Source organism: Aedes albopictus, chromosome 1 (genome assembly GCF_035046485.1).
Source record: "Aedes albopictus strain Foshan chromosome 1, AalbF5, whole genome shotgun sequence".
Classification (NCBI taxonomy): Eukaryota; Metazoa; Arthropoda; class Insecta; order Diptera; family Culicidae; genus Aedes; species Aedes albopictus.
In genome coordinates this window covers 104,415,063-104,442,950 of record NC_085136.1, presented here as the reverse complement: position 1 = coordinate 104,442,950, position 27,888 = coordinate 104,415,063, and the positions used below count along the sequence as shown (strand labels likewise).

General features: G+C 46.5%; 1 protein-coding gene across 1 annotated transcript in view; it reads right to left on the bottom strand.

The window, feature by feature from the left end:
- Window positions 1-22,305, bottom strand: part of LOC109397635 (RNA-binding protein MEX3B) — a 223,401-nt gene extending 201,096 nt beyond the window's left edge. Inside the window, exon 1 of the mRNA XM_062845140.1 lies at window positions 21,524-22,305. The gene's annotated coding sequence lies outside the window, so the exon portion shown is untranslated. The remainder of the gene's footprint in view (window positions 1-21,523) is intronic.
- Between the last annotated feature and the right edge of the window lie 5,583 nt (window positions 22,306-27,888).

Sequence of the window (27,888 nt, the reverse complement as noted above, 5' to 3'; positions counted from 1 at the left end):
CCGGAAGGACACGGTGGGCAGGGCATGTTGCAAGAATGCCTGACAACAACCCTGCAAAGTTGATGTTTGCTAACCATCCGTTTGGTACAAGAAGGCGTGGAGCGCAGAGAGCACGATGGGCGGACCAGGTGGAGCGTGATCTGGCGAGTGTTGGGCGTGACCGAGGTTGGAGAGCTGCAGCTGCAAATCGAGTATTATGGCGGCAAATTGTTGATTCAGTATTATCATGAATTTGATGTTAACTAAATAAATGAAATGAAATGAAATGAATGAAGTGTATCATTGTACTTGCCTCACAATATACAAATTCATGGAATGGCAGGCAAAGAAAGCCATTAAGAAGAAGAAGAAGAAGAATATCTCCAAGATTGTTCAGGCAACCTACAGAAATTCGTCAAGAAAATAATTTTGGGACAACTCCAGGGATTCCTCCGAGAATTCCTCCAGTGACTTCTGTAAAGAATTCCTCCTAGAATATCACATGGTATTTCTCCATAAATTCCTCCACAAATTTCTCCAAAAATTCCTCTAGGAGTTTTTCTAAGGATTTCTCCAGATACTCTTTCAAAACTTCTGCTAAGAATTCCTCCAAGAATCCATCAAAGAATTTTTACAGGAATTCCTTTTACAATTCCATCAGGAATTTCTCCAGATTTTCCTCTAAAACTTCAGCCACGAATTCTTTAGAAAATTTCTCTGGATATTTCTTAAGGAATTTCTCCAAGAAGTCCTCTAAGACCTGCGCCAAGAAGTTATCCAAGCATTCCTTCAGAATTTCCTCCAAGAATTCTTCTAGGAATGTCTTCATGATTCCCTCTAGGAATTTCTCCAGAAATTCCTTGAAGAATTCCTCCAGAAACCCGTAGGAAATCCTCTAGAAATTCTTCCAAAATTTACTCCAAGGATTCTTCCGAGATTTCTTTCAGAAAATCCTCCAGGAATTCGTCAGGAAATTTTTCAATACATTCCTACAGGGATTTTTAAGAATTTTTATTTTAAGAATTCCTCCAGAAATTCTTGCATGCATACTTCCAGAATCCTACAGGAAACCTTTCAAAATTTCTCAAGAAAATACTCCCGGAGTTCTCTAAGAATTCGTACAAGAATTTCTTCTGAGATTTTCTCAGAAATTCCACCAAAAATTGCTTATGGAATTGCGCCAAAAATTCCTCCCGAAAATATTCCAGGAACTCCTTCAGGAAGTCCTTCAGGGATTCCTTTTATAATACCTTCAGGGATTCCAACAAGTATTCATCCAGGAATTCATCAAGAATTCCTCAAGGAATATCTGCATTAATTCATCCAGGAATTCCTCCAAGTCATCTGCCTATAATTCCCCAGAATTCCTCTAGGAATTCCTCCAAAAAATCTTACAGCAATTTCTCCAAGAATTTCACCAGGGGTCCCTCTAGGGCTTCTGCCAAGAATTCCTCCAAGAAACCCTTCAGGAATTTCGCCAGAAATCCCCCCAGGGATTTTTTCAAGAAATTTCTTCAAGAATTCATCCAGAAAATCTTCTAGAAATTCCTTCATGAAAACCTCCAAGATTGTTCATGAAACCTACAGAAATTCCTCAAGAAAATACTCTTGAACAAACTCAGGGGTTCCCCCGAGAATTCCTTCAATAACTTTTTTTAAGAATTCCTACAAGAATTTCTCCAGGAATTACTCCAAGAATTCTGTTAAGAACTTCTCCATGAATCTCACCCGAAATTTCTCCAAGAATTCCTCCAAAAAATTCCCCAAAAAATCGGCTCGGAATTTTTCTAAGAATGTCTCCAGATATTCCTCCAAGACTTCTGCTGAGAATTCCTCCAGGAATCCGTCCAGGAATTTCTCCAGAAATTCTTTCAAGAATTCCTACAGGAACTTCAATAAGAATTTCTCAAAGATCTGCTCCAATACTTTTGTCAAAAATTCCTCCAAGATGTTCTCCAGAAATTTCTTCATAAATTCCTTCAGGAATTTTTCAATAAACATCTTCAGGAATTCTTCCAGGAAATCCTTCAGAAATTAGTCTAGAAATGCCTACAGGAATCCCCCCGGAATTCTACCAAGAATTTCTTCTGGAAATCCTACAAGAATTGCTTCAGATAATCCTCTAAGAATTCTTCCAGGACAATCCCTTCCAGAATTTCCTTCCAAGAATTTCTTCAGGAATTTCTCCAAGACTTTTTTCAAGAATTCCACCATCATCTCTCTAGGAATTTCTACCGGAATTCCTTGAAGGATTCTTTCAGGAATGTCTCTAAGAATTCCTACAAGAATACTTCCAGGAATTTCTTCAAGAATTTCTGGAAGAAATTTGTGGAGGAAATCCTGGAGGAATGCCTACAGTACTTTCTGGAAAAAATCATGCAGTAGTCTGTGAAGGATTTTTTAAAGAATTTCCTTGGGGAATTCATAGAGGAATTCCTGGAGAAACACCTGGAGGTATTCTTGAAGTTTTTTTTTTTAATTCTTATCGACTTAACCTAATTTACAGCTCTTTGTCCACTAGGGCACTACAAGAGCGATTCCCTTGGCGATTCCAATTTTCAGGTGCAGATACAACACAACTCCAAACGAGGGAAAGAGATGATAAGAGAAATCCCTGAAGCAATGGAGTAATCTTTGAAATAATCTCAAAATGAATCACTGAGAGAATTCTGGAAGAATTCCTAAAAGAACCTAAGAATCTTAGATGAAATCGCGAGAGTAATCCATTAAGGAATCCCGAAAGGGTTCCTATAGAAATCAACAAGAGACTCCGAAGGTATCCCCGAAGAAATGTTGAAAGAAATCCCGAAAGGGTTCCTATAGAAATCCCGAAAGGGTTCCTATAGAAATCAACAAGAGACTCCGAAGGTATCCCCGAAGAAATGTCGAAAGAAACTTTTGAAACAAATTCCTATAAAACCTGAGAAGAATCAATGAAAGAACCCTCAATAGAGGAATTCCAAGAAGATTTTTTTAGGAATTCTGGAAGGAATCCACGAAGAAAGCACGGGAGAAATCCATCCAAATTCTGGAACTAAGCCTTGAAAGAATTACAAAAGCAGTCCTTGTCAATATTCTAGAGAAGTCCACAAAAAAATCCTAGGAGAGATCTCTGAAAGAATTGTGGAGGAACCCCCGAAATAATAATTGGAGGAGGCCCTAAGGAATCCAAATGAAAATTATGCAGGAATCATGGAAGCAGTCTTCGAAGAAACCCCAGGAGAAACCTATGAAAATTCTTGTGAGGAATTGCTGACATTATCACTGATGGGATAATCAAAAGAATCAGAGAAGGAATCCCGTTAGAACATTGGGAAAAATTCCCAAAGAAAACCCGAGAAAAATCAATGAAGGAATCATGGGAGAATTTTTTGAAGAAATCCCTGGGAGGATCCATGATGAATCACTCAATGAATCCATCATTGATTCCTTCCGGAATTTCTTCCTTGATGCAGTCTCGGGTACAAAGCGTGGAAGTATCCTGGAAGAAATCCCGGAAGTAACTCAAAGGAATCCCGGGACGAAATCTTGATGGACTGTCAGGAAATATCTTATAGGATTCCCGGAAAAAAATCTTCAATGAGTTCCTAAAAGTATTCAGAAAGAATTTCTTAATGAGTCTCGAGAGTAATGCCTGAAAAATGGAAGGACTTCCCAAAGGAATCCTTGAAAAATTCCCAAATAAATGTTGGGAGGAATTTCCAATAGAAACCCGGCAATAAAGAATGACATCCCTGGAGGTATGGCTGAATGAATTATAAAAAGGAACTTCAGGAGGAAGCCCAGATGAAATCCTTGAAGGAATCCTCTGTGAGGAGAGCCAAAATTAATCCCGGGAGACAACCCAGGAAGATTCCTAGAAGAATCCCTGATGCACTTTCGGGAATTTGTGGAAGAAGCCCAGAAAGAAACTCGAAAGAAATCCGTAGAGAGATCCTGGGGGAAATCGACAAAGGAATTCCAGGAAAGATTTTTTGATAGAATCCCGAAAATATCGCAGAAGGAATCCCTACGGAATTACACTCAAAAACATCGTACCGAAAATTAAACCGCACAATACTAATCATGCTGTGTTTCGTCGATCCATCAGCAGGTGGCGGTAATAAGCAAACGTCAAACAAGAACAAAAACTGTGGCGTCGTGGTCGTGCGGCAAGCGTCACCAAGCCTAGTCGCATCGTGCTGAGGAGCGCGAGTTCGATTCCCGCCGCAGCTGTCAGGAAAACTTTTCGGCTGAGCCACTGAGCATTGCATGCTAGTCCGTTGTCTAGTGTCATGCTTCCTTCAAAGAGCTAATAGCTCACTCGAAGCATTAAACGTGTCTTTTTTTGTATTGCAGCATCGCACTAAAATGCCCAGACAACCAATTTGCACGTATAATAAAGTTTATGTTCATGTTATACGTACTTTTATGCGGTAAAGTTACATCGCATAGCATGCAGTATAAGTGCCTTATGCGTACAAAAGTGGAGGCGCTATACGTGCATTGACGGAAAAATAATAACGCTATATGACTTGATGCGATATCTTATGCGATGCACGGTGTGCACTATTACGACGTAATATGACATCTTATACGACTTTATAATATTCGAAGAAAAAATGCTTGTCACCTTAGTATCGAACTAATAACATTTGGATTATCGAGCCACACTTCAAACTTAACACCAAACACTACTTATGAAACACACTGGCTAATTGTCATGACATTCTAACTCACCTCGGTATTTGTTGGAATGCACTTGATTTCCCTGCGTTGTACATGTTCGGCAGGCTATCTGGAGCTCAATGTGATGAAGCGTGATTTCCCGCACAGTTATCGCACTACTCCTCTATTGCTAGCAAAACCCATTGTTAATTATCAGGTCAACAAAACAAAAATGATGACTTTGTAACTTGATTTGTCACCATAATGATGACTGCTCACTTTCTTGTAGCTTTTTGGCACTCCAAGAGCACCTCTATCATTGTTATCACAAATCACATCGCAATATGCCAACGTTAACGATTCTAGCTTATGCGAGTTTGTATGTACATTTTAACGAGTTTATTTTTACTTTTATGCGATTCAGTCTATACCCCAATGCGATATAAGCTGACATAATAAGAAAAGTACCAAGCGAAGTCGTATAACCATCGCAGTACGTAATTATGCAAATTCAATTGACACTTTGCGAGTTTGCTTGAACACTTTTGCGAATGAGCAAAGTTCGTCGCAATAAAACATCAGAATATCGTCTACTACGATTTAGTCATACATGATAAATGTTAATTTGCACTCTTATATGATTTAATCAGATACATCGCAATTACAGTCGACTCTCCACATGTCGATGTTCTACATCTCGATATCTCTCCCTATCTCGATGGTATGATCGGTCCCTTCAATCTGCATACATTTTTCCACTCTGTATGTCGATATCTCCTTATCTCGATATCTCCCTATCTCGATTTGACCTCGTTCGTTTTTGTTCTAGATTTTCTCTCCATATGTCGATATGCCCATATTCGAAGGTTGCTAGATCTCGTTTCGTGGGTTCAAACATTCTGAGAATGTGAAGTGACATCTGTTTGTTGACGGTTTTTCCTAGTTACGGAGTATTTTTCAAACTAGTGTGCATTACAAAATTGTTCTGCATTTCAATCTTTCCCTATCTCGATGGTCCCTTCAATATCGAGATGTAGAGAGTCGACTGTAGTTAAAAAAATAACATCATATGCGATGGAAATTATCCCTCAGCCGTACAGATATGCGATAGTGACCTAAAATAATCTTTTATAAGATGTACAGCATGCATCCTTATGCGATTCCTGGTTGTCTGGGTGGTTTTGTCCCGATCGTGTTGAACTCTCTTAGCTCAATTCTGTTTCATTTGTATGTGAGCCCCCCTTTCCAGAAGAAGGAGGGGCCCTGAACCTCCTTAAGAACTCTACCCTGCCCGATTTTGGAATAACAATTAGAGCTCTATAGAAGAGAAATGAATTATTCTGACCCCATGATTGTAGCACATTACTCCGGATTGATATCGCCAGTACAATAAAAAAAATATTTAACTACTACCTCATTAGAAGACCAGAGATTCCATAAATTCACAACTTCCATTTCTTTGCATAAACGTCCCCACCGAGGGGTTTACGCATACACACATAGAACCTCCATGATCAGGGGGCTACGGCTCCTGCATAATTATCAGTCATCCTTTCAAAACCGGTTGTTGGTCTACTTTTTCCAGTCTTTTGTGTTTAGAAACCACGCGCTGTACCCACCATGTCGTTTTTCATACTACTCCTTGTGTAGCTAAATAGTGACTATAAGTGTGTCGCTCGACGACGACGACGACGGTTTACTCATTCTTGTGGTTGACACTATTTGATGCCTTACACATAACTACCCCGTTGGAGTTAAAATTAGCATTAGCCAGCAGCCACTACGACAGCCGTCATTCTCGTCAACAGGAGGTCACTGGCACGTGAAGTCAGTCGGCGATTCAGTTCTGCTTTTCTTCTTCGTGAGGGTTGGGACATAACATGTATTTCAACTGATGTCCTATGAGTTTCCTACTGAGAGCATTTTGTTTTTAGTAGATCCGGTCAATTTGTTAGCTTTGTTGATTTTTGAAAAATCATCAAAAAGCATAGGCAAGTTAACGGCAGTCGTGGTTTAGTAATACTGCCATGCAGAGCTGTGGAGAAGATTAACAGCCATTTGCTAGGTTTTAGCCAAGTTATACATAGGATGCACCACGCATTGTGAACACGTGTTCAATGAACAGATTGAAATCTAGCTTGCGAGAAAACACGTGCTCCTGTGAGTTTCCAAAGTATCATTTTTGAGACCAATTAGCCTTGTGGAGGCTTTGAGAACCGTCATAAAACAGAATATCTTTTATTTTGGTTTTATCATGGTTCTGAAAACCTCTTCTAAGTCTATTTGACTGAAAAATATTTATTACTTGGATAATAATTAATTTAAATTTCGCTGATCAGGCACATCTAGCAGTCGTAACACGAATGTAACATAAGTATTATCAATTTCGATTCGAAATGCATGATAGCTAATTAGTTTAATCCGTAAACCATACGCACCAAAATTGTCATATCATCGTAAACGGCCAAAAGCAATTTCAATTGGCGCCCACTCTCTCTAGAGCCGCAATCCACAATTTATCCCCGCTCATGCCCTCAGGATGAGAAATCAAAATTAGCAACGAGCCCAATTAGTTTACCTGTCGGTTTGAATTTCAGCACCGGACATCCCTACCCTCTAACCTACTTCCGGGCGACGGCAGCCAGCGGCCGTAAACCTCCATCAAGCGATAAAAATATTCGACCATCCGCACGTACCTACCTACGTTACCTATACCTATAGGTTGGTGGGTAATCGGCGGCGGGGCAGCACGCCGAAGCTAGAATGGATTTTGCATTTGCGGCATAAAAGGGAGGCTCGCTCTCAATGTGTATGTGTGACCGAGGCAAACTTCCCTCCCCAAGGATTGATGTTGTTGTAGCTGTTGTTCGTTTTGTTTTGGTTGTTGCCGCGGATTTGGGTTCCGGGGGATGAACGATGGGTTCCCCCGGCTCTCGTTTTGTGCCACATTGCGATTTCGGTACCATCAAATGGTGCGAGTTGGTTACCAACGGTTCAGAGAAACATTTCACGCATACTACTTCCAACAGACTACACATTTTTCTTGTAAGAAAGTGGTTTGGAACCTACACGAAATGCTTGTTCGATTCAAACAATTACGGGCTTAGAGTATCTTGGGACGAGTTCTCGTAGACTCGGCAATTAGAAGTTATCCTTGTCCCAGACAGGTCGCCAAAAAGCTTCCCGGGTTTCAGTAGCAAGACCAGCAATGGTTGCGTACGTGAGATAAGTACGTGATCACGCAATGTGGGAAACCACGGGTTTACGAACAAAACGTATTCTACAGCCAGGACTACCATTTCCCCGACACACTAAACAACATTCTCGTTGACGCAGAACCCACCGTCTCTCCGGAACCACCAAGAAGGCATTCCTTCAAAGGGGGGCTAGTGCACATCGCACCCTCAAGGTTAGCTGCGTAGCCTGCAGCAACGAACATCGATGACTCGCTTTGGAGAGTCCATCACCCCATCACGGTAGCATGCTGGTGCTAAGCCAGTTTCCCGAGTGGTCCTCACCACCCCGTTGATCTCGGAAGGCGGCCAAGGTCGACCCCACGCCTGTGTCCAACTGCAAACCAAGTATCATACTGTGTGTACAGTGATTTGACCTTCCCGCAAATAAGGCCGTATCAGCCAGCACGTGCTGACATGGGGCCTCCATCTACTCCGACCTTGCCGAGGACCCCATTCCAACTGCAGGCTCGGATCCAACCAACCAAATCTGTAATCAACATCAAATCGGCCGTTTTAGCGGCGGAGCGTGAGCAAAAGGAGCTCAGGATGAGAACTGAAATAGCTGAAAAGCCTTAAGTTGAAACCGGGCAAAGAACTACGGTAGCAATTCAGGGGAAATAAGGCAGGGATACACCAGGAGAGAAGGAAGATCCCAAGAAGCAGAATAACTAGCCGGTAATCAGAAAGATGCTGGAGAGATAGTGGATGGTGCACCGTGGAACGTCAGCCAGGAAAGAAGCAAGCGACAAAACAACGTACGCTGCACTTCTCAAAAAGATGAGGGGAACTCGGAGCTACGCAGAAAAGCTAGATGATCTTTGAGTTAAAGAAAGAACCATCTGCAAAGAGTTTGGATTACCGGGAAATAGTCGCGACGTTTCTCGGAAGCCAGGCAAACGTCAGAGCACTCTCATAAGAGGCAATAATCGAATGCAAGGGGGGGGGGGGATCGACCCACTTAAACTCATTCTCTCTTCCTTATTTTCGCGGTACGCCCGTTAGGGATGACTCGATAAGGGGGGGGCGTACATGAGTATACTCTAATAGTAAGCGTTCCACCAGCTACCTCCTTAAATTGTTCATTTTCCCCTCGAGGCTCGGGTCCTGGCTAGTGCTTAGACTACCCGTTGAACTCAAGCTCCTGGATGGGAAAAGGGAGCACGCCATTTTCTCTGTAGTTCAAGTACGATTCGAGAAACCGTGGAAGTAACGGAATCCCACTTGTCCGCCCCCGTACATATCCTTTCAACAATGTTGTCAGGTGTGATATCTCTACCGCATACCTCCTGCATACTCGACCTTTGCTCCACGAAACGTGGACATTCAAAGAGCACATGCTCCGCGGTCTCGTCGAAGTCTGCACATTCTGGACATACGGAGAAACCTGCGTGTCCGAATCTGTGCAGATACCACTTAAAGCACCCATGGCCTGACAGAAATTGTGTCAAATGAAAATTCACCTCGCCATGGGGCCTGCTCGTCCACTTGGGCACGCTCGGTATGAGCCTGTGTGTCCATCTACCCTTGCTGGCGGAATCCCATTCCCTGTGCCACTTCAGGATAGACGAGGTTCTGGCGATTCACCTCGCGCCTCTTATGCCGCGTCACTAGCACTCTTCATACTCTGCCACCACAAAAGCTGTGGGCATCATGCCCGCTAGCACACATTCAGCGTCCTTTGAGACCGTGCGGTATGCGCTGACCACCCTAAGGCACATCAGCCTGTTGGTACTCTCAAGTCGCTTCACGTTTCGATTAACCACTAGCGCCTTCGACCATGCAGCGGCGCCATACCGTAGTATGGAGACCGCTAGTGCCGCGAGCAGCTTACGCTTACTCGAGACTATTGCCGATCTATTTGACATTATCTTTGACAATGCCATTATCGCCATGCATGCCTTTTTGCAGGCATATTCTTCGTGGCTTCCGAATTTCAGCATATCGTCGATCGTGACTCCCAATTGCTTCAGTGAGCGCTTAGAGTTGATCCTTCATCCGCCTGTGGTGACCACTGCCTGTTATTCAGACTTGCAGTTGGTTACCACCACCGTTTGTGCTGCGCGAGTACTAAATGTCTCGACCTTATTCAGCCCTCCACTATGCCGATTGCGTGTGTTGCTGTCAGTTCCACTTCCTCGATATAATCGGCGAAGCCGACCAGCTTTACACCCGGTGGAAGTTTGAGCCGATGTACCGGGCCCAGGATGGACCCCTGAGGTACACCCGTGGTGATGTTGTAGCCTCTCTCGCCTTCCTCGGTGTCATAGATTAACACCCTATTCTGGAAATAGCTCTCCAGTATCTGGCGTAGTCTAACCGGGACTCCTAGGTGGTGTATTGCGCACTCGATGGCGGCCCAGCTGACGCTTTTGAACGCATTCTTAACTTCCAGCGTGACACCCGCGCAATAGCGGATTCCTGTTCGCTTCTTTTGGAGCGCTATCTCGGCCGTTTTGGTTACAGCCCTAATAGCGTCCACCGTCGATCGACCCTTCCGGAAGCCGAACTGGTTATCCGAGAGACCAGAGTCATCGGGTTTCTCGGTTATAGACCATCAGCCTTGACAGAATGATCCGTTCCAATAGTTTTCCGGTGGTGTCCAGCAGGCAGATGGGTCTGTATGCGACGGGTCGCCAGGTGACTTCCCGGGTTTGGGCAGTAGTACCAATCTTTGCCTTTTCCACTTCTCCGGAAATTCTTTTTTGTCTAGGCACATCTATATAGCCATTCTGAACATGTCAGGGCTAGCCTCGATGGCCGTCTTGATGACTAATGCCGGGATACCGTCCGGACCCGGAGCCTTGTTCAACTTAAGCTACTTCGCTATTGCAATGAGTTCGTCGTTCGTCACCGGGGCGACCTCATTATGGCCGGTTTAGGGGACGGAGGCCCATGGTCTTTTATCATGGCGCGGAAACAGCGTTTCCACGGTCTTCTGCAGCATCTCGGGGGAGCGTTCAGTGAGTGCTGACGCGCCCTTCGTTTTGACCATGACTACTCTGTAGGCATCACCCCACGGGTCGTGTTGGCTGCCTGGCAGAGGTTACGCCCGCTTACGTGCCTTAATCTCTTTGTTCAGTGCCAGTTTAGCCGCCCTTTAGGCCTCAATTCTATCCTCATCGGTACGAGCCCTTTACATCCTCCTTCTAGCTCTTAAGGGGCCATTAGACTGTTTGTCATTATGACAAATATTTGCCGTTGTAATTCGACATTTGTCCGAGGTTGCCATGATTCAGGTTGTGTTGGTCATTTGTTGACCTTATTTGGCCAAATACTTGTCATGTCTAATGGGACCTTTAGGCAGGATGCGTAGAGTTCTGCGATTTCTGGACACCACCAGTACACCTGTTTGTGTCCATTTCTGGGTAGGAATCGCCTTGGCATAGCGGCGTCACATGGACGGCTCAGGGTTCCGACTAGATCATCGCTGGATAGATCGTCGGTGTTAGCCTCCAGAAGCAATCGCTCCACAAATGCCGGCTTATCGAATCGCGAGGCCAGCCATCCCTGATGACGGTCGATGACCTTCGGCTGCGGCCGTGTTCTACTTTGTATCAAATCGTTAGATGGTGACTGTGCGACGCACAGTGTGCGTGTATCCATCGTCGACTCTCCAGTACGAGCTAGGGTTTAGACCCGGGCTCCAGAAGGTCACATCAATGATGGACTCTGCACCATTCCTACTGTAGGTATTTTTTGTCGTCTACGTACGTTACATCCACGTTCAGTCTAGCCATAGCTTCGAGTAGAGCCCAGCCTCTCGCGTTAGTCAAGCGGCTACCCCACTCAATCGCCCAGGCGTTGAAGTCTCCACCGATGACCACGGGACTCAATCCCACTATTGCGCTTGTTAACGATTCCAGCATAGACAAGAGCTGGTCTATCGGCCACCTGGGAGGGGTATAACAACTACAGAAGTAACCCCGTTGATTTTCGCTATTGCGAAGCCCTCGTGCGACGTGGACATTATTTCCTGGACCGGAAAACGACCGGTTGTACAGATCGCCGCTAGCTTGGCCTTATCTGCTACTCAGTTTCCGTTATCGGGAGGGATGCGGTATGGGTCCGATAGTAGGGTGATGTCTGTACTTGACTCCCAGACTGACTGCAACAGCAATTGTTGTGCGGCTTCACAGTGGCTCAGGTTTAGTTGTGTAATCTGCATTATCGTTTGGAACTTCGACCTCCTTGCGTGCCTGGACATTTAGGCCCACCCGTCCTCTGGCCCTTGTTCGACGTGCAAATCAGGCAATTTGGTACCGAGTTGCACTCCCTGGCGATATGGCCTTCTACTCCGCACTTCCTGCAGAGCTTACTCCGGTTGGGGCCTTTGCACGCCCAGGACTTATGCCCTTGTTCAAAGCACTTGAAGCACGCCACTGGCGGGTATATGCTGAGCGGACACATTAACCAAGCTACCTTGATCTTGCCGACTGCAATTGCGTGCCAGCCAGACCCTTTCGCAGGCGGATCGTAGCACTTGGTATATCTATTTCACACTGCTGTCCAGGTTTTTACACTGGAGAGTTGCCTCCGCCGTTAGGGCGCTTAGCTGCACCTTTTCGCCAAGAACCTCTTGCGCTAGTGCTTTGTAGGAAGTACCTTTATCGGCTGCTTCCTTTTTCAGCACTAGCATCATCTTTCCCGTCCTGGTGCGCTGGATGCTTTTAACATCCGTGCCCAATGGTGAGAGAAGACTTTCGCCTCGCATGGCCTTCAGCACCTCGGCGTACATGTCTGCCTCGGTTTTGAAGACCGGCGCGACACTTCTCACTCGTCCCAGCCAACAAATTGGTTCACATTACTCAACTACAACTCTGCTAAGTGAGCCCTTACTCGATCAAAGAAGATTGTTTAAAATGCACAGATTTGCTCTATTCGCACAAATCTGGAGGCCATATACGTACATTTCTCTGAAATCATTCTGTCATATACAACTGCAGATGAATTGATCTGTCGAAATATATAACTTCGATTACAATTGTTTTTGGATATCAATATAATTTCGTTTTTACAAACAATAAAAAATAAAAAACGAAAGTAAAGCGATTTGAGAGTCTTGATATTTTGACCAATAGCTTCATATCCAGATACTCTACCACTGAGCCGTTCATTTGATGTTGTAGGGTGCAAAATTTTGACAAATATAAGTATTTTATGGACTGGCCAGTAGACACTTAGTGCGGGCGATCTTAAAACATAAACACATGACCGACCCGAAGTTGACTGGACGATGTCAATTGCGCCGCCGGCGGGAGGTGATGGAAAAGTTGATGTTTACGACCGTCCGGGAGAAGAAAATCTTACCTAATATCAGCACTAATGGAATTCCACCATACGGCCAGCACGGTCCTGGTTCAGCGTCGAAGTAAAATAGAAATTCAGGTAGGAAAATGGAAGAACACCTGAGTTCTCTTCGTTTTCAGGTTCAAATTTTTGCAAACATCAAAACATTCACTTTCCACTGCCACCGCAATCAGATTCCCCCTTTATAATTTCAGATTTACAAATATGAACATATAAACAATCAAACTCTATAGATTGCACTATAATCGCAACAACTGCAGAAGAGATTGTATAAGAATGGTAATTTGAAATTACATTATTGTCCATTTGAAGTTGAAGTTTTACAAGACGTAGAACATAATCGGATGAAATTGCTGACTTCGTTAACGATTGCAGTTGATTAGTTATTGCATCTTTTATAATTTCAACTTGATCTGTACATAAAAACGATTTGAAGTTAACATTCTTATGTGATCTATGGTTTGCTGGGGTTTGCGGGCTGGTTTCGTAGTTCTCATCTTCTTCTTTTTTCCTACCGTAATCCAAGGGTTCTCCTTTCCTTGGTCCGGTTGGCCTCCGTTCTTTCTACGGTTGGCCTGCTGGGGCTTGGTTTCCCTGCCCCTTGTGCGCTTTGCAATCGGTTTGGAAGCCTGGTTACCTGCGCTGGCCTTCACCTTTTCTTTCTTTGGCTTTGCACCCAACTCTGTCGGACGCTTCTTGGGCGGCGTCTCATCAGCAGGTTCAGCAAAGAGAAAACTGTCCGTTTGGGTGGACCGCTCTTCCCTGATCGCATCAGCAGCACTCCGCACCTCTTCGTACGTAGTTGACTACTGTCACGTACGCCACCTCGTCTGCTTCGTACCTGGCTATGAAATGCCTACAGCGGCTCGCTGTAGATAGAAGAGCGTCGAAACCCGTAGCATCTAAACTCATCGAAAAGGACTTCTACGTGGACAAAATACTCATAGGAGTTGACACAGTTGACGAAGATCGGCAGCTGGTAAAGGAAGTCATCGAGCTGTCGGATTCAGCGGGTTTCACATTGAGGAAATGGAATTCCAGCAGTGCGGAACTTCAAGATGTCGTTCCGGAGAATTTGTGGGATGAACTTACTATCCTCGCAATAGATTCCGCCGAAGCAGCAATAAAAACCCTTGGTTTGGCATGGGAACCAGCCACAGGTGTCTTCCGTTTTACCTTCCCTGGACAGTAATGAATACGAAGCGCATTGTAGTCTCCGATGTTGCGCGCCTGTTCAATCCGCTGTTTGCGGAGTTTTGGCTGGGATGAACCTCTGAGTCCCGAGTTGCAGGAGCAATGACAGTAGTACAGACGCTACCTAGCTGGACTAGAAAACCTTACTGTTCCCTACTGGGTAGGAGCCAGCGGTCACGCTACTGCCATTGAGTTACATGGCTTCTGCGATGCGTCAAATAAAGGATACGGTGCCTGTTTCTACGTGAGAACAATCTCCGAAACGGAGGAGGTGAGGTTGCTGACGGCGAAATCACGAATCGCTCCACTCGACAACCTGAATGAGGGAACAAGCGTCTCTCGACCCCGCGGTTTGAGTTGCGGTCATCTACGTTACTGCTAGAACACCTGTTTTAAACGGTCGTGAGCAGCCCTGACATACGTGCAAGATATTTCTTCTGGACAGACTCTACCATCGTCAACTATCATCACGGTTATCATCATCACCGTCAAAATCAAAACTGTTCTTGTGGGTGTAAGTGGGTCGTATTGGCTGAAGTCGAATGAGCCATCAGCCCCACCGATCTGCTAAGAGGATTTCGATCGGATGGATCCCGAGGTCAAGAGCGTCTTTACAGCACTTCCAGTCATCCAACCTAGTGATATCTTCAGCGTTCAATCATCGTTCAACGAGCTCCAGCGCCTCACTCCCTGGATATTAAGATTCCGTCCGTATTCAAGTCGCGCACCGGCGAACCTGTTCATTGAAGATATACGTCGCCGTTTACCTCTGCTCAATTGCCAAGGCTGTACACCTGGAGCTAGCGGCAGACTTGTCCGCTCAAGGATTCATTTCGACCTTAAAGCGCTTCTCCTCCCAGCGTGGCAAGCCGGAGGAGAATCATGCGCGACAATGACGGATACTTTGTTGGAGCGAGGCGTCAACTGGATGAACTACGTCAGCTGTTTGTTCATCAACCAACACATCCAGTCTGACGTAGTCAGGCAAGCGAACGGGGAACAGATAGAATTTCGCTCCATGCTAGTGCGGTTGTCAAACCTTGGGTGGACTGTGGGAGTCAGCAGGCCAGTCTTGTACGACTAGAGGGCAACGATTTTAACCCAGTTACGCCCAGCGATCTATTTATAGATCAATAACTTTGGCGATTACGGTGGAGTAATGAGGCATGTTGGAGACTAGTGTCTTCAGCAAAGTTGTTGAGGAGGTACTCAACGATAGTATGTAGTTTATTACATATTTTCTCCAGTATTTTCTGTGCGTCAACAGCTATTGCCAGTATCGTCGCGCTCGTGTAGAGCATATCTCAAGCGTAGTTTTGCTATGCGTAGTGAACCTAGCATAAATTTAAACCATTCGGAGTCTCCGACAAGCTTGATCAGTACATCAAGAGCTTTCCGATAGTGATCTAGTTGATTCTAGATTTCTCCGCTAAGGGGTGCTAGTGCGAATTTAATCTTTGACAAAGTTTATCAGGACATAAAGAACTGTCCGATAGTGAAATAGTTGATTCTAGATTTATCCGTGAGGTGGCGCTAGTGGGTCTTCAGGTATCAGGTATCAGAAGGCCGGCTCCAGAGGCACGTCATTGCACTAGCCCCTCTCTGAAGCAATACCTTCTTGGTGGTTCCGGAGAGACGTAGGGTTTGGCGACCATAGGAATGGTTTAGTGGGTACGAGGAGAGAGTAGTCCTGGATTTTACTTTTGTTGTAGAAGACGGCCTGTCAGACCTACACTACCCTAACCTTCTGTTAGGGTGTCTGTTGAGCAGATTAGCCCCCTATGGTTTAGAAGGAAAAAAAAGAGGCACGTTATCCAACATTTGGGACATTTGTGCCATCGCCAAAATAATAGCCTATTTCATCATCTACCTGAGGGAAAAGGAAGGAAATTAGGATAGGGATGGGGATAAGGACAGGTAGGGAAAAAGGAAAAGTACCCTGAAAGTATTTTATAAGCGAACCACAACGGGTTCAAACAGCGCCCTGAAAAGGGCACTGTAATAACGCATAAATCGAAAGAGAGCCTACAGCTCTTTACCACAGCGGGTTAAGCACAACAGAATATCCTGAATATTCAGGTCTCTGAAGTCAGTTTCACTTAATAAGTGTTTACCGAATACTCAGAAACGCAGTTTCGCAAAAACTGGACAGTTGCATATCAAATGATACGAAGTTCCATAATCGGATTCACAGCTGTTACATGCAAATGAATCAGCTTACTGAATATTCGCCATGTGATAGCTGTAAGATACTTCGCCACCCTTGGAGATGGCTCAGTACAATACAATTTGGTTTGACGACATGACTCCAAACTATTCCAGTATTGTCTGTGTTGAGTAGCAGCCCAGGTGTGAATCTGAAGCTTAACCCAATACTTCGATATCGGAATAGCTGGCTCAGGGCCAATGATGTCATGTGATACTCCAGAGCGAGCTAACTCATCAGCCAATTAATTTCCAGCGATGGAAGAATGGCCAGGTACCCATACAAGGTGAACAGCGTTTGCTGAATTCAGCTCCTTGATTTGAGTTGGACAAGCGATAACTATCTTCGACCTGGAGTTGGCCGAGGCAAGTGCTTTAATAGCAGCCCGGCTATCTGAACAGAAGTATATTACTTTGCCCATTACGTGCTGCTGAAGTGCTGATTGCACTCCAAACATAAGAGCAAAGATTTCGGCCTGAAAAACGGCGCAGTGTCTACCAAGTGAGTAAGACTGATACAGCCTTTGGAGATGGCCTAACTTTGATTGGGCCGTTCTCATTTCGTCCTTTTGCCACCACACAAGACATCCATAAGCCAATATTGGCCGAACAACAGTTGTGTAGATCCATTTGATATACTTGGGTTTTAGACCCCAAGTTGTACCAAAGGTTCGCCGGCATTGCCCGAAGGCCATACAAGCTTTCTTGATTCTGAAATCAATGTGAGGTATCCAGGAAAGCTTGGAATCAAGAATAACTCCACCGTACTTTACCTGTTCGGTCCCATCGATTTCAGAATCAAAGAGACGCAAAGGTCGAACGCCATTACGGTTTCGCCTTTCCGTAACAAGAACAATAGATGTTTTACTCGGATTAACCGATAGGCCATATTGGCGACACCAACCCTCAACTACCTGAAGGGCGCTTTGTATCAGGTCGAAAAGGGTGGTGATACGCATACCAACTAACAATGCTAGGTAGTCGTCGGCAAAACCATAAGTAGGAAAACCGCTATTATTGAGTTGCCTCAATAGCGTATCTGCTACGAGATTCCACAAAAGCGGTGACAAGACTCCCCCTTGGGGGCATCCACAAACACTCAATTTCCTAGTCCCTGCTAGACGCGATGTCGAGAAGAGATATCGGTTTTTGAGCATTTGATGAATCCAATTGGAAATCATTGGAGTATACCATGACTCCGTGCGGCTTCCAATATGGCATCGAAAGGCACCCTCGATATCTAAGGAAACACCCAAACAAGATTGCTTTTGAGTAAATGCTTTCTCGATATCGTAAAGAACCTTGTGTAAAAGAGTCACAGTGGACTTTCCAGATTGGTAGGCATGTTGGTTCACATGAAGAGGCACGTTGGCCAGATAAACATCACAGATGTGATGATCCACAATGCGTTCTAAGCATTTCAGAAGAAAAGAGGTCAAACTGATAGGTCTGAAACTCTTTGCTTCTTCATACGACGCACGACCCACTTTTGGAATAAACTTTACAGTAATATCCCGCCAGGATTTGGGAATATACCCTGTAGCAAAACTGCAAACAAGTAGTTTTTTCAAAACATGTTTGAAATGATCAAATCCCTTCTGAAGCAAAATAGGATAAATCCCATCTGCCCCAGGAGATTTGAAAGGAGCAAAGCTATTAAGTGCCCACTCAATCGATTCTATAGTTACAAAACTCCAAGCCGAAGCCAGGGAATCGTAACTACAAGAAAAGACATCAGGTTCATCCGAAGACGTACTATCCACACATCCAGGGAAGTGTGTGCTGAATAAGCATTCCAGAACTTCCTCATCAGAGGAAGTCAGATCGCCATTTGGCAAACGAAGTTCGTTCACTCGGAAATCTTTAGATTTTGCAATGATTTGATTTAACCGGCTGACTTCACTCAGACTGGAAACATTTGTGCAAAGTTTTTTTTCCAGCCGGATCGTTCAGCAGACCGGAGAGCTTTCCTGTAGGCCTTGAGAGCCGACCTGAAAGCCTCCGAATCAGCCGAACTCTTTCTTCATTGTTTCCTGAGTTTCGCCAGATCAGAGTTCCACCAAGGGGTTCCTCTTGTGATCTTCACAGATCATAGAGGGCTTGCTTCTTCAAAAGCTTCCATGATGAAGGTCGTTGTAGTATCAACGGCATCATCTAAATCACTTGGAGTGTCAATGGATGGTGAGTATCCATGAAATTTGGTCGCAACCAAATCAGTAAAAAGATCCCAGTTTGTTGATCGGGGATTCCTGAATATTTGCGAATTAACATTTAAATGTTCAAAAAGATGTTGCGATGGTCAGATAAAGATTCTTCATCTGACATATGCCAATTGGTCAGCTCGTGACTAATTTTACTAGAGCAAAGCATTATGTCTAACACTTCCTCTCTAGCAGATAACATGAAGGTTGGGTGGTTGCCTATGTTAAGTAATGCAAGATCTGTACTACTTAAGTACTCCATCAAACTGAAGCCTCTCAAGTTAATGTGTGAGCTGCCCCAGATAATATGGTGAGCCTTAGCATCAATGCCAACAATTAGCGGAAGGCCTTTTGAAGTACAGTATGCGATGACTTGTTTGAAAGCATTGTGTTGAGGTTTCCAACAGATACATCAATTGTGATAGCACATACATCTCTTGTGGTTAGTTCAGAGATGAGTGTAGCAACTATTGTGTTGTTGACAAGCACACAGGCTCGAGGCATGACACGCGAGTTTGCCATTTCATGTTTACTGAAAGTAGCAAATACCGGGTTCACAAGGTTTCCTAGATAGAAATTCCCCTTAAGGAAGTGAGGTTCTTGGACCAAGGCCACTTGGGCTGAACCATTTTGCATAAGACAGCAAATATTGATTGTTTCTGTTCTTTTATGCTGAAGATTGATCTGAGCTATCCTAACCGTAGCCACTACCCAAACTAGGCAAGATTAAACTCTTCGCAACAACAGCAGCAACAAAACCAGATTGGTATCGATTGGAAAACACCAAAGGCGAGGATACACAGAATACACTGTGTAAATCGCATAATGGGAAACAATATAGGTGAAAATTTAAACTAATTAACAACATCTTCATAATCCCGCCCATATTTATTAATGAAAAAGCGCAGTAAGGGCAACATACTGTGGAGGGCGCCCTGGTACTCCGCAGGCTCCGTTTCCGGTTAGGTTTTTATTAGACCCCCCCCCCCCCCCCCCCAAGCCATTCATTCCTAGGCACGGTAAGCATGAAGCTTCATCACATCATGAATTAGGGGTCACCTGTTGGTGGACACTTACCACCGGAACAGGCGGTCCGTAGTGTTATTCTTAGCCAATTGAGACCCCGGCGCTTTTGCACTTGCTTGTTTTGCTTCGGGCTACCGGCGAATGTGAAGGCCTTAGTCTCGGGGGCTCTGGGAATACTTCGGCATTTGCAGCATAACGGGCTCTGTTTTTGGCGCAGGTGTCATCAGTTTATCATGGTCCTGCTTGGCCGACATCGACTACTTACGAAGTCTCCGTAAGGCCTGCTTGAGGGCCTTGCTACACTCGTAGGAAAGTCGATGATGGTGTGAAGCTGCTGAGCAACCATCGCCATGATAGGGACCCCATCCTTGTTGTTATTCAAAGCCGAAAACCACACAGCAAACGATCACAAGGCATAGACCATGCTCAAGGAGAATCTGCAAACACTCTAATCATTCGAATTTAAGGTGGCGGGGGTAGCTAGACTTTACGGTGAACCCCGCATGTTGCAAGAATACCATACAACAATCTTGCAAAATTGATGCTCACCATAGATCCAGTTGGCCCAAAAATACGTAGAGCGCAGTAGACCAGACGAATAGACCAGGTGGAACGCGATATATCGTTGATACAGCGCGACCAAGGTTGAAAGGAAGCAGCTGAAACCATGTTATGAGGCGTTCAATTGTCTTTAGTTTCTTTAGTTTCTTTGGGGCCCATATAGCCGAGGCGGTAAACGCACGGGTATTCAGCATGACCATATGCTGAGGGTGACGGGTTCGATTCCCGGTCGGTCCAGGATCTTTTCGTAAAGGAAATTTCCTTGACTTCCTTGGGCATAGAGTATCTTCGTGCCTGCCACACGATATACACATGCAAAATGGTCATTGGCAGAGGAAGCTCTCAGTTAATAACTGTGGAAATGCTCATAGAACACTAAGCTGAGAAGCAGGCTTTGTCCCAGTGAGGACGTCACGCCAAGAAGAGAGAGAGAGAGGAGTTTCTTTAGTAGATTGGTAACTAAATAAATTAAATGAATCAACAAAATCATAAGTTTCGTCGCAGAACTTACTGTGATTTAAAGAAAAACAGGAGTGGATGTCAAACCACCCCACCCAACGGTAGCCCTAGTAGGTGAAAACATAAAGCAAGAACCATTTGCCAGTTTTAGCTATAGGTAGGTAAAACTACACAGACACTGTGCTGCTGCTGCCGCTGCTACCATTAACATTGGGGGCTGGGCAGGCCAGGCTGCTTCGTCGGGAGCAGGCTGGAGGAAAAATCGATAATCCGAGACGTCGTCGTCGTCGTCGTCGGGCCGGGTCGGTTCGGTGCTGTGCTATGCTGTGTATACTGCTGCTGCGGTGGCGGTGCGGTTCGGCGCGGTGCGACACGGAGCGGTATTGTATGTAGTAATGCAGAGGAAAGGAACCCACCGACCGAGAAACGAGAGCACAGCACACAACAGCACACAGGAGCGGGCTTTTCAGTTCCGGGAAGAAAACCCGGTATAAACATTTTTTGCTCATTTCTACACCCACCCCTGGACGCGCGTCCCCCCACTGCACTGACTGGACACGGCGCGTTGAGGTTGGGGAGTTGTTACGTCACAGGTTTGATCATTGGGAAGGGATCCTTTGGGAAGGATCGTTGATGGGATCCGCGAATGCGGCCCCGGAATTGAGGAGGACTTTCTGTGATAGATTTTTCCCAGGAAAAAGCTCTTACCTGCCTTGGGGTTGTTTCTTCCGATGACGATGGCTGACGGGAAAACAGGGTTGGGCTCTCTCGTGTTTTCCTTAGTTTCACTAAGTGCTGGAAATCGCCTCGTCCAACCGGAAGTGAATGGTAACAATCTTCGTTTTAGCACAGCACAAAATACGCAGTGGAACTCCCGATACTTTCCCGGAATTCTTCGTTGTTTGGGTATTGCAGGTCGGAGGCGGGGGTTAGGGGATAGCAAATTTTCCCAAAATGGGGAGCTTTCGTGTTCGAAACGACGATGGGTGGGGAGAAATCGCACTCGAGTTTCTTCCCTTCTACGCACTGGCCAACCGTAAACGACTTCCGGTTTAACAACAACACTTTACCACACTATCTTCAGATGCCGAATCCTTCAATATCCGCGTATTTTTCGCGTAGAACCTCAAAAACCCCGGTTTTGCCAATTTCCGAATCACGATTTTCACACTACCTAGAACGAGGACCGCGCCGTTTCCAAAGTCCGTTTCCACGATAGATCTTCACTTTTCAGACTTTCAGCACACTTTAGAACAACTGAATTCAGAAAATTTCTCAAATACACTACAGAGTGAAAGCCTTAATGGAAAAACCTCCCGAATTTTTGGTGTGTTTTATGTTATGCGAAAGAGCGGTGTGTGCTTTTGGTTCTGTTATAGAGTTCTGCTGCTGGCTCTGAAGTTACGGTGATGATAATACACAAGTCTCGATATTCTCGGTTCGTGGGAAGAAGGAACCACACCGCACACCGTCGTCGTCGTCGTGCCGAGACAAGCAGAACCGCGAAAACGAACACCAGCAGCAACTAGAGAGGTTCGATACGAGAGTGTGGTGGAATAGAACGTCGTCGTCGTCGTCGTCCGTTGTGGGTATCCATCCATTCAGCAGTGTTCGATTATGAGGGTATGGAAAAGCACACGAACACTGTTGTAGACAGGACCCACTTTTGCTATGGTTTTCCACCGTTCGCACATTAGGTGTACGTCAGGCAGCGAGTTTCCTTTTAGCTCGATGGGGTGGTTGGGTGGATGTTGATGATGAGGTGAGTGAAGGGAGCGCAGGTGCTCTGGTTTATTAGGTTGGGGCGAAAAGGGATGCCAGTCAATGAATTATTTTGGAATAATTTAAATAGAAGTATCGAGGTTTTCTCATTTAACTCACAACTTTTAAGAGTTTGTTGTTTTAGTTTGCGTATTACTTTTTAGAAATTCTCGCATAATTTCGTCTACACGCATAATTTATTGAGATTTTAAGCAAAAGTTTTCAATTTCCATTTATAGAATATTCAATCTCAAATTCATGAAACCATGAATCAACAATTTGCCACCATAATACATACTCGATTTGCAGCCGCAGCACTCCAGAGTGGATCACGCCCAACGCTCGTCAGATAATGCTCCACCTGGTCCGCCCATCGTTCTCTCTGTGCTCCACGCATTCTTGTGCCAACCGGATCAATTGCAAACACCGACTTCACAGGGTTGTTGCCGACATTCTTGCAACATGCCCTGCCTCCCGTATCCAGCTTTGGCCACATTCAGGATGCTGGGTTCACTGTTGAGAGCAGCAAGCTCGTGGTTCATTATTCTCCGCCACACATCGTTCTCCTGTACACAGGGTCGTCAAAAATTGTCTTTTACACGCTTCGCTCGAAAACTCCGAGTGCTTGCAGGTCCTCCTCGAGCATCGTCCATGTCTCGTGTCCGTAGAGCACCACCGGTCTTATTAGCGTCTTGTACATGGTACATTTGGTGCGGGGGTGAATGTTTTTCGACCACAGTTTCTTCTGGAGCCCGTAATAGGCACGACTTCCACTGGTGATGCGCCTTCGCATTTCACGGCTCACATTATTATCAGCCGTTAGCAAGGAACCGAGGTAGACGAATTCTTCTACCACCTCTAAACATTGCTGCTAAGGCTTGTCCTTTTTTTTTTTTCTTCTAAACCATAGGGGGAAAAATCTGCTCAACAGACACCCTAACAGGAAGGTTAGGGTTGTGTGGGGTTAAGGCCATCTTCTACAACAGTAGTAAAAGCCAGGACTACTGTCACCTCGACCCACTAAAACACATTCCTATGGTCGCCAAACCCTACGTCTCCTATGGTCGCCAAACCCAACGTCTCCCCGGAACCACCAAGAAGGTATTGCTTCAGAGAGGGGCTCGTGCACATCGCACCCTCAAGGTTAGCTGCGTAGCCTAGCAGCAACGAACATCGATGACTCGCTCTTGGAGAGTCCATCACGGTAACATGCTGGCACTTAACCAGTTTCCCGAGTGGTCCTCGCCACTCCCTTTGTCCTCGGAAGGCGGGCAGGGTCAACCCCGCCCGCGCCCAACTGCTTGGCAGACATCAAGAACTGATGCCCACGTGCAACCCGATCTGACCTGCCCGCAAAGGAAGGGTATCACTATCCTTAAGGCCCTATCAGATGCACCCGATGTTTGCAGACAGCAGGGTCTCACCTACCCCGACCCTTGCCGGGGACCCCTTTCCAATCGCGGGCTCGGATCCAACCCAGAAGACCGACGCCACGACAGCACCGCTACCGGGACTTCCTCTCCGCGGCCACTTAATCGCTGTAAGGGTCGATCTCGACCGCAGGGCACCGGTATGACCTACGAAGCCGACTTCGAACCCCTGGACCACCTCTTGTGCTGCATCTGGACTAGCCATTCTCCGAGTCCACGCGCCACCTCCTCTGTAGCTCCCAGACGATATGGGTGATAGCCGTTGAAACGGCGTTCCAGCCAAACTCATCCCTACACATCTTCTGGACCAAGTTGTCCGGGTTTGTGTCCTCCCCGCATGTGGCAAGCATGCGGTCACGCATTGTGCGAAAACGCGGGCACACGAACAAAACGTGTTCCGCCGTTTCCTCTAAACCATTGCACACTGGGCATTCGGGAGAATCCGCATGCCCGAAACGGTGTATAGATACTGTCGGAAGCAACCATGACCTGTAAGGATCTGTGTCAGGTGGAATGTAATTTCCCATGGCGCCTATTAATCCAACTATCTACCCTCGGTATCAACCTATGGGTCCACCTTCCTTTGGTGGAACTGTCACACGCGCACTGCCATTTGACCATAGAGGCCATCCTGGCAGTCCTCCGTATGCCTCTTGTGCCGCGCATTTCGAAGCACTCCATGTCCTCACTGATAAGGATGCCGACAGGAACCATACCAGTAATGACGCAGAGAGCGTCGTGTGACACGGTACGGTACGCGCTCGCAACCCTCAGACACATAAGCCTGTAAGTACTTTCCAGCTTCCGTCGGTAGCATTCAGTACTTAGCGCGGTACCCTACGCCGGGCCGCCATACCTAAGTATGGACGTAGCAACACTAGCCAGAAGCTTGCGCTTACTGGCGTACACCGCAGAGCTATTGGACATCATCCGGGACAGTGCCGCAATAGCTATGGAGGCTCTTTTACAGGCATAATCGACGTGGCTACCGAAGGTAAGCTTATCGTCGATCATCACGCCCAAGTGTTTGACGGAGCGCTTTGACAGGATAGTGCACTCTCCTACACTGATCTCCGTCTGCTGCTCCGACTTCAGGTTGTTAACAACCGTCACCTCTGTCTTGTGGTGAGCCAGCTCCAGTTTCCTGGATCGCATCCACGCCTCCACAACCTTGATCGAGTGGTTGGTAGTCCACTTTACCTCCTCGATCGTTTCACCGTAGACTTCGAGCGTAATGTCGTCGGCAAATCCGACAATCACCACTCCCACTGGGTACTCTAACCTCAACACCTCGTCGTACATGACATTCCATAACACCGGACCCAGGATGGAACCTTGCGAGACTCCTGAGGTTATGTGAAAGCACTTCCGACCCACCTCCGTGTCGTAGACTAGTACACGATTCTGAAAGTAACTTCCGAGAATGTTGTACAGGTACTCCGGTATCCCCAGACGCAAGAGCGCATCGGCAATAGCAGACCAGCTGGCGCTATTAAATGCATTCCTTACATCCAGAGTCACTACCGCGCAAAAGCGAATTCCCCTCCTCTTAGGCTCGAGTGCTTTCTCGGCGGTTTTTATAACCGACAAGATAGCGTCTACGGTGGACCTCCCCTTCCGGAAGCCATACTGGTTGCTCGAGAGACCATTTACGCCTTCAGTGAACCTCAACATTCTATTGAGGATGATCTTTTCGAGCACCTTCCCCGCCGTGTCAATCAAGCATATTGGTCTATATGGCGACGGGTCTTCGGGTGGTTTCCCCGCCTTTGGCAATAGTACCAGGCTCTGCCTCTTCCAAGCTTCTGGGAAGACTCCCTCGTCCAGGCATTTCTGCATAGCAGACCTTAACATCTCGGGAGCCTCTGCAATAGCTACTTTTAAGGCCAGGTTCGGAACTCCGTCCGGACCTAAGGCGTTACCTACGCTAAGGGACTTAGCTATCCCCGCAAGTTCCACATCGGTGACCCTTTCCTCATCGCCAGCCCCAGTCCCCGGCTGTCCTACGAAAGGAGGCCAAGGACTAGGATCATGACGCGGAAAAAGTCCTCCAATGATCCCCTCCAACATCTCTGGAGATAGCTCTGTAGGAGCCATCACACCTCTCGTCTTGGCCATAACGATCCTGTAGGCGTCATCCCACGGGTTCGTATTGGCACTCTGACAGAGACACTCAAAGCAGGCCTTTTTGCTTGCTCTTATCTCGGTCTTGAGCGCGGCTTTTGCAGCGGCGAACACCACCCGCCGTTCGTTTCGCTCTTCCTCTGATCGTGCTTGCTACATCCGCCGACTAGCCCGTAGACAGGCGCGGCGCAGGTCCGCAATCGCGTCGGTCCACCAGTAAGCCGGTGGCCTCCCATTTCTAGGGTGGACTCGCCTAGGCATGGTCGCATCACACGCACGTGAGAGCACCGCTACCAGCTCGTCGCCGTCTAAACCGATTAAGTTTCGCTCACGGCGGAGCGCTTCCCTAAATACCCCTTCATCGAAGTATGATGTCTTCCACCTACGAGGGCTTAGCCTCTTCTTCTATCCGCTGTCTGCTGTTGTTGTAGTCGATACTGTAGCGAACCGCCAGGTGGTCGCTGTGAGTGTAGCCATCATCTACTCTCCAGTTCGGACTACTTGTTAGGCCAGGACTACAAAAGGTCACGTCAATAATTGACTCCGCTCCGTTTCGACTAAAGGTACTCTTGGTACCGACATTAGCCAAGTCGACATCTAAGATGGCCAGTGTTTCTAGCAGGATCTGACCCCGCTGGTTCGTGAAACGGCTTCTCCATTCCACAGCCCAGGCATTAAAGTCACCCGCTATTACCACCGGCCTTCGCCCTGTTAGCACGGTCGTTGAGCGGTCCAGCATTTGCGTGAACCGCTCGATCGGCCACCACGGAGGTGCATAACAGCTACAGAAGAAGATCTCGTTTACTTTGGCGACCACGAAGCCCTCATAGGTAGTAGACACCAACTCCTGCACGGGGTATTTACCCGTCGTCCATATCGCCGCCATTTTCCTGGTCCCATCCGAGGCCCAGTTGCCGTTGCCGGCGGGTACTCGGTATGGGTCCGAAATGATGGCGATATCCGTCTCCCACTCAGAAACCGCCTGACAAAGCAGTTGCTTAGCTGCGTCACAGTGGTTCAGGTTCAGCTGCGTTACCTGCACTGTGATTTGTTGTTCACTGCGGCTTTCTTAAAGGCCGGGCACCCTGGACCACCCATCGGATGTCTGTTTTTTGAGGTTTTCCCGGTACAGATCATGCAGATGGGTGGACTCGTGCAGCTTTGGGCCTTATGACCTTCAGCGCCGCATCGCCTACACAGTTTGCGCCTGTCGGGGCCTTTGCAGTCCCACGACTTGTGTCCTGGTTCTAGACACCTGGAGCAAACCTCTGGTGGCTCGTGGAATGTCACCTTTATACTCCCTACTTTAACGGACTTTTTAACATCCGCCACAGGTAGCTGAACCAAAGCTATCTGTGACTCTGCTGGCCCTCTCCGTAGCTTGAGGTGAATATAGAACGAAGCCACACCTTGAATTTTCAAAAGCACAAATCTGAAGAACTAAATATCGGACTAAGCTGAAAAGTTGGTCACCACCAGCGGGTGACCTATCGATCAACTTTTCAGCTCGGTGCGATGTTTGGTTCCTCAAATTTGTGCTTTCGAAAATTCAAGGTGTGGCTTCGTTCTATATTCACCTTAATAGCTGCGGCGGCCACCTGCACATCGCACTGTTGCCGCAGTGCCGTGACGAGCTCTTCCACTTCGGTGATCTCGTCAATGTCTTTGACCTTCATAGTCGCCTCATGTGTCAGAGCCCTCACCTGCACACCCTCACCAAGGACCTCTTCTGCCAGCCTCTTGTAGGCGGCGCTTTTG